Below are 15,179 nucleotides of genomic sequence, written 5' to 3' on the forward strand. Positions count from 1 at the left end.
TCGTGTTACCGAATGTTAATTACTCGGTGTTGCACTAAACCATAAATCGACTCTGACAAGCCAACTTACGTTCATGATCATTGAAGCAATAGAACTCTAAGCAGCCGTAATGCCAAGTGTCCAAGTGATAGGAGATAGATTAAAAAGCATTAATTTTTATTTATATTTATTTATATTTGTTGCATTTCAGTTTATTTTAGGCTATCTTCACCGTTTCTTTGGCATTTCCATGAACTTTCCTCCGGATTTTGGTGGGGGGCCTGCCGAGGAAAGGGAGTGGGCTAGGCCGGTGAGCAGCAAAAAACCTTCGGTATCAACGAAGGAAAAAGCAGGAACCACAAATGAGAAGAGACAACCCGACCAAAATGCTTGTCGACATTGTACACAGTGAAGAGCGAAAAGAGACCTATTGCATTCAGGCATGCAGTTTCTTTTCAGAAATGTGTTACAAAGAGTTAAAATATTTGAAAGGGCGAATATATTCCTAGGATGGCATAAAATATACTAAGTGAAATATCATCTAGCTCTTCAAAAGAAGGAATGAAACATCTATTCAGATATGGAGTAATGAAATAGAGAATTCTATTTTATAGAAAGATAGCGTGGCCAGCAAAATGTTGGGGTTCTTCAAGATAACTACATAGTGAAAATAAAATAGATTTTGTAATGAATTAGACAGAATAGGGATGATATTCTTGCCCATTACTGAACTGGACAAAATGGTATATTGTCCTCAAATTACAGTTTCAACACAGTCTCCTTCTCAAACTTCCGCTAATGCCCCACCTCCCCCTCGTACCCCTTCCGTTATTTATTTATATACACATTCTTTTTCTCTCTGTCCTTTTTCTCCCTCTGTCCCTCTCACTACACCCCTTGCCCATCCTCTGGGTTCCCCCCCCCCCACGTCTTTCTCCTCAGGCCTCCTGTCCCTTGATCCTCTCATATCCCCTTTGCCAATCATCTGTCCAGCTCTTGGCTCCATCCTTCCCCCTCCTGTCTTCTCCTATCATTTCGGATCTCCCCCTCCCCCTCCCACTTTCAAATCTCTTACTAGCTCTTCTTTCAGTTAGTCCTGACGAAGGGTCTCGGCCTGAAACATCGACTGTACCTCTTCCTAGAGATGCTGCCTGGCCTGCTGCGTTCACCAGCAACTTTGATGTGTGTTGCTTGAATTTCCAAGATCTGCAGAATTCCTCGTGTTTGATCCTTCGTATTGTATTTGGTGCCTCTATTTATCAAGCTCTGGATGGATTAGGCTTCATTATTTTGTTAACCTGTCCAGCTGCCTTCAAAAATTTATACACATATTTCTGGTTCTTCTTGCTCCATACTACACTTGCTTCATTTGCTTTATACTGCCTACCTTTGTGCTTCCATCCCACTCCAACAGCCTAACACTTGATTTTTTTTGAAGTGTAATATCTGATATAATAAATGATTTCAGCTCTTATGGAGAGGAATAAAGAGACAATGTTTTGTCCAGGCCCAAAACATTGATTGTTTATTCCTAGATCCTGATGAAGGGTTTCGGCCTGAAAATGCCAACTGTTTAGACCATAAGATATAGGAGAAGAATTGGGTAATTTGGCCCATCGAGTCTGCTCCACCATTTCATTATGGCTGATCCATTTCCCTCTCAGCCCCAATCTCCTGCCTTCTCTCCAAATCACTTCATGCCCTGACCAATTACATAGAAAATAGGTGCAGGAGTAGGCCATTCGGCCCTTTGAGCCTGCACCGCCATTCAGTATGATCATGGTTGATCATCCAACTCAGAACCCTGCACCAGCCTTCCCTCCATACTCCCTGATCCCTTTAGCCACAAGGGCCATATCTAACTCCCTCTTAAATATAGCCAATGAACTGGCCTCAACTGTTTCCTGTGGCAGAGAATTCCACAGATTCACCACTCTCTGTGTGAAGAAGTTTTTCCTAATCTCAGTCCTAAAAGGCTTCCCCTTTATCCTCAAACTGTGACCCCTCATTCTGGACTTCCCCAACATTGGGAACAATCTTCCTGCATCTAGCCTGTCCAATCCCTTTAGGATTTTATATGTTTCAATCAGATCCCCCCTCAATCTTCTAAATTCCAATGAGTATAAGCCTAGTTCATCCAGTCTTTCATCATATAAAAGTCCTGCCATCCCAGGAATCAATCTGGTGAACCTTCTTTGTACTCCCTCTATGGCAATGATGTCTTTCCTCAGATTAGGGGACCAAAACTGCACACAATACTCCAGGTATTCATCTCCTTAGGTGCTACCTGAGCTGTGGAGTTCCTCCAGCATTTTGTGTGCATTGCTCAGGATTTCCAGCAACTGCAGGAGCTATGGTATTTATAATTTGTGCTCATATGTTCATACATACTGTGGTGTGAAAATTATCAGAAAATCTGTCGACATTCTTTTGGCTGATGAATGAATAATGGCCAAGGCACAGGATATAATACTCCTTCTCCTGTTTGAAATAGCATGTTTGGACATTTACATCCATGAGATGACACAGATAGAATCTTAGATTGATGTTTTAGAATAAATAATAACATCAGCAGGAGATTAATTTACATTTTTGATTGCAATGGTTGAAAGAGGGATATTAGTCAAGATATGGTGACTTGCTAGCACTATTTCTGACATAAGGCAATGGCTGGGAACAGACCCAAGTGCAACACACAGATACTGAAGTACTAGGGACAGGACTAGGATACAGGGCAAGGACATGGACAGGAAAACCAGGAATCCGGAACAGAACTGGACAAGAGAGCTAGGAACCCGGGCTTGGACTCCAAGCCAGAGACTGGACAAGGACCCATGCCTCGGTCTTACCTCTGGCTTGGACCCCAGAACTAGGCAGGATGAGGCTGGAGTCTTCAGGCTGGAGGTTAGGCAGGAGGCTGGAGTCTTCAGGCTGGAGGCTAGGCAGGAGGCTGGAGTCTTCAGGCTGGAGGCTAGGCAGGAGGCTGGAGTCTTCAGGCTGGAGGCTAGGCAGGAGGCTGGAGTCTTCAGGCTGGAGGCTAGGCAGGAGGCTGGAGTCTTCAGGCTGGAGGCTAGGCAGGAGGCTGGAGTCTTCAGGCTGGAGGCTAGGCAGGAGGCTGGAGTCTTCAGGCTGGAGGCTAGGCAGGAGGCTGGAGTCTTCAGGCTGGAGGCTAGGCAGGAGGCTGGAGTCTTCAGGCTGGAGGCTAGGCAGGAGGCTGGAGTCTTCAGGCTGGAGGCTAGGCAGGAGGCTGGAGTCTTCAGGCTGGAGGCTAGGCAGGAGGCTGGAGTCTTCAGGCTGGAGGCTAGGCAGGAGGCTGGAGTCTTCAGGCTGGAGGCTAGGCAGGAGGCTGGAGTCTTCAGGCTGGAGGCTAGGCAGGAGGCTGGAGTCTTCAGGCTGGAGGCTAGGCAGGAGGCTGGAGTCTTCAGGCTGGAGGCTAGGCAGGAGGCTGGAGTCTTCAGGCTGGAGGCTAGGCAGGAGGCTGGAGTCTTCAGGCTGGAGGCTAGGCAGGAGGCTGGAGTCTTCAGGCTTGAGGCTAAGCAGGCTCCTCCTGGGCAGGGCACGGTACTCCCCCCGATGGAGGCAAGGGACAGGAAGGGACAGAACCAACCGCAGGTAACGGCAAGACGGCCTGGCTTACCCGATAGAGGCAAGGGACAGGAAGGGACAGAACCAACCGCAGGTAACGGCAAGATGGCCTGGCTTACCCGATGGAGGCAAGGGACAGGAAGGGACAGAACCAACTGCAGGTAATGTCAAGATGGCCTGGCTTACCCAACGGAGGCAAGGGACAGGAAGGGACAGAACCAACTGCAGGTAACAGCAAGACTGCCTGGCTTACCTGGGTGGAGGCAAGGGACAGGAAGGGAGCTAGGCACAGGGTGGCTCCAGGACAAGACTGCAGGCGAGACGAGGGGAGAGTTACCAGCAAGACAAGGCAAGGCTTCAACCAATGCAAGGCAAGATGAGAACCTCAGGTGAGGTGAGAGTAACTGGCAAGACAAGGCAAGGCTTCTGGCAAAGCAAGGCGAGATGAGACGAGAACTTCAGGCAAGGCGAGAGTTACCGACAAGACAAGGCAGGGCTTCAGGCAGAGGAAACAGGAGGCAGAGGAAGGGATACAAGGAGTAAGGACAAGAACAATCCAGCAGCCACACCCTGGTCTCTGGAGGTATTTATGCAGCCACCCCAATGAGAATCAGCTGCCTCAATTAGCTCAGCAAGGACAGAAACCGGGTAGATAGGAAAACCTGGAGCAAGGGTCAATGGACCAGACCGTGAACCGGAATACGGACTTCACGGACCAGACCATGACAATTTCACTGATATTGAAGGATAATTAATGGGTATTTATTTGGACTAATGTGTGTGACTTTGTAGCTTGACTGAAGTGAAGATAGCAATGTGGCAGATGACTCTGTTTTGATAGCAATATTGAACAATGACACAAGTAGGCCAGTAATCTTCATGATGAGGGTGTGTGACACATGTCAGCAGCTCAGCCCAAGGGTATACATGAAGCCAACCTGGGGACTCTTAGTTGGGCATGCACTGACCATGGTGTGCTAAGTTTGGGCTCAAACACAGGTACACCCAAATATGTTTCTATCTCATTACTCTATTTATTTAAGGCATATTGGTGATGTAATAAGGTGCCACCTAAAATTTATAGCTTTCACATGATAAAACTCTTACGTAAACAAGACAAAAAAACTGAAATTGTGAAATAAAAACAAAAAAACTGTAAATACTGAAGAAAGGAATTTGAAACGGTAACTCTGTTTCTCCCTCCATAGATGCTGCCTGACATGCTGGATAGTTCCAACACATTCTGTTTATACTTCAGGATCATATATAATATAAAGGAATTTACTGAGACATTGGGTAGTGTGAGAAAGTTACCATAGATTAATCTGGAGCAATCTTAGACTAACTGCTTGAGGACAGCCTTGAAGCTGTTATTAGCCCATCATCTTTTTCTCATTCATCTGTTTATTTACTTATTTGTCCATCTATCTGCCCATCTAACTATCTGTCTATCTCTCTATCTATTTATTTATGGATTGACTGGTTGAGATACAGTGCAGAATAGGCCCATATGGACAACTTACAATGACCAATTAACCTGCCAACAGATGCATCTTTGGACCAGAGCACAGACAGGAAACCCACACATTCCATGGGGAGGACATACAAACTCCTAACAGAGGTTGCCAAGATTGAAGTTTAATGAATTAACTTTATAAACCTCCTTTCATTCACCTCATGCTGAAAACTGGACTATGCGAGGAAACCAGAGCACCTGAAGGAAACCCACACGGTCGTGGGGAGAACATACAAACTTTGTGCAGGTAGCGGTGGGAGTTGAAGCAGGTTGCTGGTACTCTAAAGCATTGTGCTAACCACTACACCGCTGTGCCGCCCATAAGAGCAGTTTCTGATTTCTTACAATTCTACCAGCTCCTATGTCTTATAGTCTTGTCATACGTTTTGTAGAGGGATAATAAATCAGCCATGATGGAATGGCGGAGCAGACTTAGTGGCCTAATTCTGTTCCTCTGTCTCATGGTCCTATGCCTTCATCACTGTGTAAGGAGGTAGAATATTAAAATATTTATCAACAAAAGTCATAGTAGTCAGACATTCTGGAAAACACTAAATATGTGAGATCTATGTATCTACATATAATTATATAAAATATACAGCATAGAAATAAGCAAGCTGACCTTTCTGGTTCATACAGACCAGCTTTATATAATCCTTCGAAATTCTAGACAGTATAGGTCTGGTCTGCTAATCTCTTTTTGCCAGACAATCCCTCCCTCTACCTCACCCATCCCAAGAACAATCCAGGGAATCTTCATTTCACTCCCTCTAATGCATATGCGACTGATTATAACATGAGGATCAGAACTGTAGAGTTCTCTAACTATTTTCAAACCAAAGGTTCTTCTTTGTTTTTGATTCCTGTCCCACCAGAAGTACAGCCTTAAGTACAGCCTTACTCATCATTATATATCCTTCATTATTATATTTTGTATTTATAACCCAAAATCATTTAGATTTTCCGATCCATTTTGTATCCTATTTTCTGAGGAGTGTGATCTCCTGCCAAAACATACCTCTGATGATGATGACAGTTGGCTTTTCACTTGTGAAGATCAGGAGGGATGAAGAGCGACACAACGATTGTTGGTGACTATAGAGGCCAATCCTGGATCTTCAAACTCTGAAGAAGTGGGGGCACGGGAACAGCTGGGATGCAGGCACTCAGGTAGTGGGATCCTTCCTGAGTCCCATCTTCTCTTCAGCAGTCATCCTTCTGGACTCCTCAAACTTCTCGGCTGCTCCGTGGATCAGCGTTCTCCAGTGGTCTCTGTCACAAGCCAGCTGCTGCCACTCATTGAGAGCCACCTCTAACACACACACAGATACAGACGCACGCACTCACACACACTCACGCACACGTACACACAAACATATATATATGTACGCTCAGTGACCACTTTATTAGGCATACCTGTACACCTGCTCATTAATGCAAAAATCTAATCATGTAGTAGCAACTCAATGCATAAAAACATACAGACATGGTCAAGAGGTTCGGTTGTTGTTCAGCCCAAACATCAGAATGGGGAAGAAATGTGATCTAAGTGACTTAGAGCATGGAATGATTGTTGATGTTAGACAGGGTGGTTTGATATCTCAAAAACAGCTGATCTTCTGGGATTTTCATGCACAATAGTCTCTAGAGAATGGTGTGAAGAACAAAAAAAAAATCCAGTGAACAGCAAACTGTCAGCGAAAATGCTTTGCTAATGAGAGAGGCCAAAGGAGACTGGCCATACTGGTTCGAGCTGATAGGAAGGCGACAGTAACTCAAATACCCATGCTTTACAACAGGGGCATCTTTGAACACACAACATGTCGAACCTTGAACTAGGTGGGCTACAGCAACAGAAAACCACTGTAGCCTCAGTGGCCTCTACATTAGACACAGGAGGTACCAAATAAAGTGGCCACTGTGCATCTTCCATAAGTGTTAAGCTGAATATGAGTAGATTGCTTAGTGACATGCTTAGCTCATTGAATTGATCTCTCTAAAGATTATTCAGGTAGGTATTTGACCTGGAACAAACTAAGCCTTAACTAAGTCTTGTAATTGGGAACACTCAGTTAACAAACACAGGTATATTTCCTTACAGTGTTGCTAAGCTCAGTGGCTGAAACCAGTCACTTACAATGAGAGTTCTATTGTACAACAGACATTTCAACTTCCATGCACTGTGCTGCTGAGCCTTTATATGCAAGAACTGCTACACAGAGAGCTGTGGTTTGCACAGTGTCCTGTTTTCTTGGCATCTTGCTGTTCAGGTTATCACCGTGGTGACACAAACACATTCTCTCTGCTTTACCACATGCTTCCTTTACAGAGAAGGCAGCCATCTGAAAAGGCGCCTGGAGACAGCCTTGATTAATTTCACACTATATCAGCAGTACAATACCGCTGAAAAAAAAATTACAGTTCTGAATACACAAGCGGGAAGCTTTCATCCTCTGTTATTTTTGACTGTGGAAAATGAAAACATAAAGGCGTACCACAGTTTAATTCTCATTCATTGACAGGACACACAGTGAATCAGAGCATCCTGGCAGTGCCTTAGCTTTCGGCGGCTCATCTGCTTTCATGTGCAGCCCATGTGAGTTCAGTGGGCGGTTTATTGATGGCTTGGTTCATAAGTAGCGACGCAGAATAACTTACACTACCTGCACTTTTATAACAGTTACACGGTAAGGCATTTCAATAAATATTTATAGTTTTGCATAGATAGACATATAGTTCATGAGCTTATATATAAAACACATTACTTCTTGCGGGGGGGGGGGGGTGTCACACACATTAAAAAGACCATCTGTCAATTTCAATTGAAAACTCACTCATTCTATGGTCTTCCGGGGAATGACCATTAATTTTTGACAAACCGTTTTGGTAGCCTTCATTCCAATACCTAGCAGTGGGTTTATTTTTTCACAATTCCTAACCATTACTGAGAATTTAATGCCTTCTCTCAGCAGAGCCAACTAGTGAATAAAAGGGATCAGCAAACAAGAGAAAATCTGCGGATGCTGGAAATCCAAGCCACACACACAAAATGCTAGAGGAACTCAGGCAGGCCAGGCAGCATCTATGGAAAAGAGTAAACAGTCGACGTTTCGGGCCGAAACCCTTCATCTGAACTGGTCAGAGGGCAGTCGAGATCACAGAGGGGGAGCAGCGAAAGAGGGTTTTACTAAACTCCTGCCGAAGGGAAGACTTAAACTTCTTCAGGGTAAGCATCCCTGGAAGAGGCTTCTCAGTGTTGTAGTACAATCACGAACAAGATAAAGTCTGCAGATGCCGGAAATCCAAGCAACATGCACAAAATGCTGGAGGAACTCAGCAGGCCAGGCAGTATCTATGGAAAAGAGTAACATAGAAACATAGAAAATAAGTGCAGGAGTAGGCCATTCGGCCCTTCGAGCCTGCACCGCCGTTCAGTATGATCATGGCTGATCATCCAACTCAGAACCCTGTACCTGCCTTCCCTCCATACCCCCTGATCCCTTTAGCCACAAGGGCCATATCTAACTCCCTCTTAAATATAGCCAATGAACTGGCCTCAATTGTTTCCTGTGGCAGAGAATTCCACAGATTCACCACTCTCTGTGTAAAGAAGTTTTTCCTAATCTCGGTCCTAAAAGGCTTCTCCTTTATCCTCAAACTGTGACCCCTCGTTCTGGACTTCCCCAACATCGGGAACAATCATCCTGCATCTAGCCTGTCCAATCCCGTTAGGATTTTATACGTTTCAATCAGCTCCCCCCTCAATCTTCGAAATTCCGACGAGTATAAGCCTAGTTCATCCAGTCTTTCATCATATGAAAGTCCTGCCATCCCAGGAATCAATCTGGTGAACCTTCTTTGTACTCCCTCTATGGCAAGAATGTCTTTCCTCAGATTAGGGGACCAAACAGTTGACATTTTGGGCCAAAACCCTTCATCATAACTGGATCAAAATTATAAATTATTTTGGATTACCAAGATGATAAAACTTGGTATCTGTGAATTTTTAGATGACATTTCATAAATATGCGATTAAACATTGCTTTGCTTATCTTATTATTTAGAAAACTGACGCGGCCTAAAAATAGGCATGGCAGTGCATATTCCTGTACACATTGAGCTAGACAGAAAGTTAAATTCACAGTGAAGTCTCATTGAAATGATAAAAGAACATGAAAAAGCATAGGGCCATTGGTATAATTATCTGTTCATTAAGTGTATGCCAATTTGGGACTGGAGAGTGTTTAATAATCCTAAAGTATAGCTCAGGGAGGTACGTCCTTACTTCAGTGAGTAGAGAAAACCTCTAATAATATCAGGCTGAAACATTTTAGGGTCTGAACCCATGTTCTCCCAATCAGATGATTGCTTACTTCAACATCAATTACATTATATATCTAAGGCTCTTTCTCATCTCAACTGCAGCTGAAAACTCAGTTGCTGGTTTCTTCAAGTGAGTACTTTATGTCAGAGCAAGTTGCCCTTCCAGTATGTCTGCTTCTGCCATTTTTTAAGATACTTACCAAATAAGAAGGGTCAGTATTGGAGATGCGATCCAAAAGCTAGTGGGACTAGTGAGAGCTGTCTGGGAGTGGAGAGGAGGGGCCAACAAGATACATGGGAAAGGCAACCCTGATGTGAGAGCGATCAACCCACCACTGGTGAATAGAAAACTGCTAATGTGTTGAGTTGACTACAGTTTCAGCTGTTATCCTAACCCATAGTTTGGAAAATGTGCTGACGTACACTCTGGCTCATAAGGCACATCGGTATGAATCATTTTCCTTGCTCTCTCTTTAAACCTATTTTAAATAATTTCTGGAAACTCTATCTTGACACAGCTACTTTTTGAATGGTTACCTTTTTAATGTCATAATTTTTCCCCCTCAGTAAAAAAAAAAGATATTTGTTTTCAAGTACATCTTCAGGGATTTTAATTGGTATTCGCAGAAAATACCAAAACCTAAATAAGGGAAATGTTAAAGAGACTGGAACAAGGAAGAAGAAATCTGCTGCAAAGAAAGTGCGTGCTTCCAAATCTGAGCACAAAAAGAAAATCCGTTGCACGCCAGAGCTGGGGATGCTGGGATGTGTAACACAAACAGAATACTGGAAGAACTGCAGCCTCCTCTACATTGCCATAAATTGGGGAACCGTTTGGATGAGTGCCTCCGCTCCACCCGCCAAAAGTGGAACTTCCCGGCGGCCAAGCATTTTAATTCCCATTCCTGCTCCCATTCGACAAATCGTCCATGGTCTCTCTTGTGCCAAGATGAGGCCACCCTGAGAGTAGAGGAGCAACACCTTGTATTCTGTCTGGGTAGCCTCTAGCATGAATATCGATTTCTCCTTCGAGTAAAAATATTTTTTCCTTCCCCCTCCCCTCTTCCTCTATTCCCCACTCTGGCCTTTTACCTCTTCTCACCTGCATATTACTTCCCCCGCCCCCCGCCCCCCAGGTCCCCACCTCCTCCTTTCCTTTCTCCTACAGTCCAGTCTCTTCTTTCATCAGATTCGTTCTTCTTTAGCTCTTGACCTTACCCCCCCAAACCTGGCTTCACCTATCACCTTCCAGCTAGCCTTCTTCTGCTCCCTCTGCCTTTTTATTCCAGCAACTTCTCCCTTCCTTTCCAGTCCTGAAGAAAGGTCTCGGCCAGGAACATCGACTGTTTATTCATTTCCATAGATGCTGCCTGACCTGCTGAGTTCCTCCAACATTGTGTGTGCATTGCTCTGGAAGGTCTTAACGGATTGAGCAGCATCCGAAGAGGCAAAGGGTGTAAATTGATATTTTGGGTCGAGACCCTTCATTAGGGCTGATGTTGTTTGACCCACTGAGTTTTTCCAGCTTTCTGTTTTTGCCTAATAAATGCACACTGTCCTTGCCGGGAAAAAGAAAATGGCTGGGATAGGTTTGTGGGGGTTGCTGGGTGAGATATGTGGGGAAGGAGCGAAGGGAGAGGGTCAGTGGGAGGGGTCCGAAGATAGCTATTTTAAAAGCTGATTCCTGTACACTGTGAGATTGACGTATTTTCTCCTAGCATCTTTTTATTGTTAAATGATTGCATTTAGACCTGTATAAGGAAGATTACAGTCAGTTTCCAGGCTTTTGATTTAGCGACAGAATATATAGCTACAGTTTCTTCCAGTGCTCATTGTCTTCTCAACTGCAATTCTCCAGGCATTGCCGCTGAGAGCGAAATGGGAATATCATTCCCACAGGTCCACTTGGTCAAGTGTCAAAATAACAAAATACAGCTTTTCTAGTGAAAACACAATTTGTGGCATTGCAAAGCAGGGAAGTTGCTTTCTGGCCAAAGGTATCTTAACCCCCAGCCCTATAATTTTAGTGCACAAGGCATGAATGACCTGCTTAGACACTGACCCACTTTAATCATACTAGAGCTGTTGAACATTGAAAGGCCACTCTCAGGCCACCGGAATGATTGTTTATGGACTATATTGTTAGCTGTAGTGCTATTTGACCTAAGGCTCTGTTCTGCCACAAGTAATGGGAACAGGGCAGGCACAAAGAAACCATGGAGTGGTCACCGGGGGAGACAGGACTTGCTAGTTTTCACAGTAGAAGTAAATTTGTATTTCATCCTGAGAAGCAGCTGGATTCTTGAATTATTTATTAAAATAAATTTAAATAAACATTCTAGTTACATAAAGTTCTCACACAGATGGAAAGGGAAAAATACCATAGTCTTTCTTTTAAAAAGAAACTTTATTTAAATGTATGGTATTCTATTTAATAAAACAAATGGCTAGCTTTAAAAGCCTTTTCATCAGACCCTTAGCACAAATTAGTCTTTCAGTTCTGTTTCCCATGCTGTTTCAATATACTTTCTTGTTTCCCTGTCATTTATTATATCTGTCTAGAAATTTGAGTTACACACATTCAGTGCGACGTAAATTCATTGTCAGGGTAAACAAACCTCACCCAGGCCAGCTTCCACTGTTACCCCCAATCAGTTATGCTGAATAGGCCTTTCTGTCCACAAGCCTGACACCAGACCCTTGAAGCAGACACACTATCTTGAACTCTGTCATGGGAGATTATCCGGTGGAAAGAGAAAAATTTTCAAGGATGTGCTCAAATCTTCCGAGACATTGCCATGTTGATTGCTGGGGAGCACTTGAGGAAAGACTGGATAATCTGAGATGGTTTTCCTTGAAGTAAAGGACTCTGAGCCTGAGTGCTGACTCTACAGAGGTCTATAAAATTGTGACCGGTAGATTGTCACAGTGTTTTTCCAAGGGTACGGGAGTCTAAAATTACAGTGCACAGGTTTAAAACGAGAGGGGAACGATTTAAAGGGGATCTGAGGGCAAGTTTTTCACACAGAGAGTGGTGGGTATATGAAACAAGCTGCCAGAGGAAGTGGTGGAAGTGGATACAATAACAGCATTTAAAATACATTTGGACAATGCATGGATAGGAAACGTTTAGAGCAGGGGTTTCCCACCTGGAGTCCACGGACCCCTCGGTTAATGGTGGGGTGTCCATGGCATAAAAAAGGTTGTGAACCCCTGGCTTAGAGGGATATGGGTCAAATGCAGTCAAATGTGACTAGCTCAGGTAGCCACTTTGGTCAGTATAGATGAATTGGGCTGAAAAGCCCTTTTCCATGTTGCATTATTCTTTGGCGATAAGATAAAGAACTGTCTCTCTCTTTGGTAACTACAGTATGGCAACAGAAAAAGCTGTCATGAAAATGAGAGAAAATAGAGGGGATGAGTGACATATGCTCTCCTGTGTGCCTGAGCCTCCACCCACCCACGTATGTACTGAACTGACCTTCTGACCGCCATACAACACGTGGTCCAAAGCCGTTGAGAGCTGCAGGCTGACTGATACGCAAGTGATTGACATGGGTCATAAGTAATTGTAAAGTCTGTGACTAGTGATGGGTTTTCCACTGAATTATATAACATTATGCTGATCACTGAGAGGGGAGGATGGAAGACGCTGCATGTTAGCGCAGAGCTTTTAATTGTCATTTCATTTCTGAACCCTGAGTAATGTGCTCCTGGTTTCTTTTGTGAGTAAATAACAGAGGCTGATATGTCTCCAGAAGCTCCAATTTCTGCTGGCTGTGGAAGAAATATGCAGTGGAAGGTCTATAATGTCATAAATGAGCAACCGATGCCAGGCAATTGTCAAGTACACTAAGGTGAATTATGTCAGGAAATGGCCAGGCTAATTTTCTGACGGTCAACACAGAAATAGTCACAACATTGCGTTCATAGAAAAGTTTTTGAAAATGTGCGCAAATGGATCCGATATTTTGTTTCTTCTGTTCAAAACTCTTGTCCTTTCTAGTGTCGTCACTCGAGTCAAGTATGATGATCTATTGCTGTGCCTTCAGGCCACAGTAGAGGCTGATCTGAGAACAATCCTGCCCCCTTTGCCACTTGCTGATCACCGCAGGACTTAGTCTGCAATGCTAGGGTAGATTCCCTTAATGGACAGTGGCTGTGCATGACTCTGTTTAATGTGGGGAGGCCACCACATGGTCTTTGATAGATCAGGGTTAGGGTCCAATGACATGGAATACGAAGTGACTGGAGGTAAGTTTCAGATGGCTAAATTCCGGACATTCTTAGGTTCTCAGGAACTCACAAACCTCTCCACCACGACAAAGTGCTGATCCAGAGCAGCCTTGTCCTTATGTGCCAACCGCACCATATCGCAGCATCCTTCCTCGTCCAAAACTGGGTTTCAGAACATTTCCATTAGCTTTGGCCCTATGCCGTCTTTCTGAGCTGGCATCACTGTTAAAGTCTTCTGTTGTTTCACTTCTATGTCGTAGAAATCCTTGCGTAAGTCAATGTTGGTACCATGATTTTACAAGCTTTGATTTTAGAAAGGACTTTTCACTGGATAGGAAAGAAGCCAGTAGAAACTTGGATTGATATTTTCTTATTTCATGGACTAGTTGTCATCAGCATGCTGGAAAATGATTTGTGTCTTTGTTTAGCAGAGACAGGTAACTTGGTTATCATCTGCACATGTCATTTTCTAACTTCTAATTCAACAGGTCTATAATGTAAGATCATTTGTTGGAGGCTAAATCAAATAAGACTTAATGTTTATTCCCAAGTAATGTGCTGTTTTATAGCAACGCACACAAGAAGCTGGAGGAACTCAGCAGGCAGTTTTACAGTGACATTTGGTAGTTAGAGTACAATACCGGGTTTTCAGTCATTATTCAATGCAATGTTAGATCCACTTTCAACTATTGCCAACATTGTAAGTTAAAACTGTAGTAAAGATAAAGATTATAATGATAAAGGTTAATTTTATTTATCACATGTACATCAAAACATACAGTGAAATGCGTCATTTGCCTCACCAGCCAACACAGTTAATGATGTACTGTGGGCAGTCTGCAAGTGTAGTCATGATCTTAGCATGTCTTTGTAAAATGGGAGAAAACCAGAGCACTTGGAAGAAACCCATGCATTTCCGGGGAGAACACACAAACTCTTTACAGACTGTGGTGGGAATTGAACCCCAATCACTGGCACTGTAAGGGGTTACACTACCATACTGCCCAATATTACACATTTATTGTCATTGTCCAAAGAAAAGCTCAGCAACTTTTAATTTTTTTAGGTCAGGCTGTTTTCTCTATATGATTATCCATCCACCTTGGCATTATAGATACTGAATTTATACTAATATGGCTGTAACTTTTGTTACATAATTTTACAAAAGCTGCAGGAAGTTTACTTGCTATAGCATACAAAATGATATTACTTTTGTTACATAATTTTACCAAAGGTGCAGGAAGTCTATTTGCTATTCCATACAAAAGGGAGGGGCATTGCTTGATAATGTCCATGCCTCACCACAACAGCTAACAGACTCATCACCATATTTTTTAGTTGCATTCATAATGTATCTTCTCTTTATAATTACATTTTAATCATAAATTGTAATCAATTGACTGAACCTGGTTCAGTTAACAAATTTAGTTAAACATGGAAGTGTCAAATTTAGGAGTGAAATCCTGAAGGGGGGGCACAGTGACACAACTCATGGGGTGGCAGCCTTACATCTCCTGTGACACTAGGAGGTTGTGTGCGG

The sequence above is a fragment of the Mobula birostris genome, chromosome 6 (genome assembly GCF_030028105.1).
Source record: "Mobula birostris isolate sMobBir1 chromosome 6, sMobBir1.hap1, whole genome shotgun sequence".
NCBI lineage: Eukaryota > Metazoa > Chordata > Chondrichthyes > Myliobatiformes > Myliobatidae > Mobula > Mobula birostris.